Genomic DNA, 2,834 nt, shown 5'->3' on the forward strand with positions numbered 1-2,834 from the left:
AAAATCTGATTCAGCCTGCGGTGTTCATACTACAGGTTTCAGCTGTGTGGAAGAGAACTAGATCTCAGCTGCTTATGAGGAGCCTGCCAGGGTCCCCCTGCAAAGCAGAGACCTCCTCCTTCTGGTCCCAGGATGGGAAGGAAGCAGGAGAGAGGGCCTGAGAAGGGGAGGAGGTGAAAAGAGAGAATGCAAAGAAAAAGAAATCAGACAAAACACTCTCCTCCTACTCCTCAAGGCATCACTATGAGATGTCAGAACCCTAATCAACACCAGCTCCAGGCCCCATCCTCCCAGCCCCAGCTGCCATGAAAGCCAGGCCCTGCCAGCAGCACCTCCTCCTCCTCTCTGTCATCAGCCAGTCTGGCCTGACACATTGAGCCCAGGCTGCTGAGTATTGTCCTAAAAGCAAAAAGAGAGAGAGAGGAAAGGGGAGGAAAAAAAAAAAAAAGAAGAGAGAGAGAGAAAAAATCACTCACTCAATCACATGACCTGACAGGATTTGTAACCATTTCTTTTTGTGCCACAAAGAATGTTAAATACATATACTAAAGCCCCACAAAAGGAAAGGAGCTAAAATGGGACAATAAGGAAGCCTTGCAAGGTAAGAGCCTTTTCAAAGAAAGGCTGTGACTTTCTAGGGTAGGGGGAGGTGTTCATTTCAGGCTCCACCACTCTGCCGGGGGGACTTGTTTAATTTCACATGGCTGCTGCTTTGCCAAGGGTCATCAGCAGAGGAAAAGTGACTAACGTAGGAAGGAGATTGCTCTGGCGCTTCTCCAATTCTTTATTTTCTAAATTCTGCTTGTCCTGATTTTTCTCTCCCCCATGGCGCTACTGAGGACATGTTAGTGTGTGTATGTTCCTAACCGTTTGGAGAGGTAGATGTGCAACCTTCATATTTTTTAGGAATATACTACAACCCTTGCCCCAAATATATTGCCTTTGATGTTGTACTGGAGGAAATGGGAGCTATTAAAAGCTAGTTTCTAGGGGAAAACATCAGTTGGGGGTGGGGTGGAGGGTAGGTTAAGCTGGAAATAGTTAAAACAACTAAAGCTCTTTAGATATGGAAGATTTTTTTTTGTCAGATTTTTAACAGCTTGGAGGAAGGGGAAACTGCATTAATTTGTGTGTGTTTGTTTGAAATAAAGGGCTTGTAAAAGGAAACAGCAGGTCTGGCTTTTTTTTTTCTTTGAATTTTCGTTGTGTGGTGTTTATGGTGGTTTTAAAAAAAATCCCAAATGTAACCTGAGCTTTTCACCTCCTCCCCCTGAGAAAGGGGTTTGAAAAATGACTGTTTGCTGAAATGTATTATTGAAGGCAGGAGAAGGGATGTGGTGATGGGGGAATCTGTAGCTCTCACATTTCACATTCTTTAGCAACCTTCTCTTTTCTTAAGTGTGTACGGATACATATGCACACAAACCACAGAGGTTTTTAGAAAAGCAGGCCCCAGTACAGTTAACCCTTGGGAATTAATCTTTCTTCTTCTTACCGTTTGGTTTTTAAAAAAGTCAGAATCCTGCTCCCCAACAGAGAAAGAGAAGGGGAGGAATGGAGGGTCGGGGGAGACAATGCTATCTGTTTTATAAGTGGTATAGGGAGAGAAACTTTGAATCAGGGCAGTTTCTATACAGTAAGAGGGAAAACTGGCTGCTGAAAGCTATGCAAAGAGCTGGATGACATTTTTTTCCTTCCCTTGATATTTTCCATATGGTTCCACTTCTCTTGCATGGATTCCTGTCAGTCATGTGGCTACTGGGTGTCTGCATTCAACAGCCTTTAACCTCCATTTGTTACTTAAAATTTTGTAATGATCAACAAACAGTTAAAACTTAATATTAATATTTAGTACCTAGCTCTTATATCTTTGTGTTGTGATTTGCCTTTTTATTTTTGCTGCACCCAAAAGGCTTTTACAAACCAAAATTTCATGCTTTTCTGAATTTTGCAAAGGATTACTTGGCAATTCTCTCTTCTTTTTAAAGCTTAGTCCAGATTAAAAACTGTCTCTTTGAGGCCTGATCAACACCTACAATTTTGAGGTGCACCTAGCTGTGTCATTCAGGGCTGTGAAAAATCTTGTGCCCTTAGTGCTGTAGTTAGGTCAACCTAACCCCCTGGTATAAAAGCAGCTAGGTTGACAGCAGGATTGTTCTATCAACCTAGAATAGATCTGCCTCTTGGAGAGGTGGTTACCTAAATTGGTGGTTTTCAACCTGTGGTCCACAGACCTCTGCGGGGTCTACAGACTATGTCTAATTTCTAAAGGTGTCCACATATGAAAAAAGCTTTAAAACCACTGACCTAAATCAAAGGGAAAAACCCTTCTTGCTGCAGTAGGAAGCATTTCCACTCTGGTGCTACAGCTGCAGCACCATAGCTGTGCCACAGTAGCGTAGACATACCCAGAGCCACATTGCTGCTGGCTGTAGGCTGCCCTCCCTTTGCCCACTGTGATTTTGAAGTTGACAGACAAGTGGTGGGTGTGCATGTGTGACACATTCCCTGGGCTCAGCTTAATCCTATGTTGAAGGTTTATGACTGGACCCCTGCTGCAGATGGGGATAGCAGGGTGGTCTGACCCACGGTGGTCTGAAAATATCTCAGCAGAACTTGCTCAGGAAATTTTGTGAGAGCTTGTGGGGTGTGGTGAAGAGGGTTATGTGGAGTTTGTGGGTAGGAAGAGGCCTATCCTCACCAGCCTGTAGGGAGGCAGGCTGGTGAGGATGGGCCTTTGGGCAATTTGTGATTGCCAGTAAAGAAAAAGGGCAGAGTTTGGAGCAGAGGTTACAGAGCTTTATGGAAGTAAGGTGTGTGTGTGGGGTGGTGGG

Source organism: Chelonoidis abingdonii, chromosome 1 (assembly GCF_003597395.2).
Source record: "Chelonoidis abingdonii isolate Lonesome George chromosome 1, CheloAbing_2.0, whole genome shotgun sequence".
In the NCBI taxonomy this organism is placed as follows: Eukaryota; Metazoa; Chordata; order Testudines; family Testudinidae; genus Chelonoidis; species Chelonoidis abingdonii.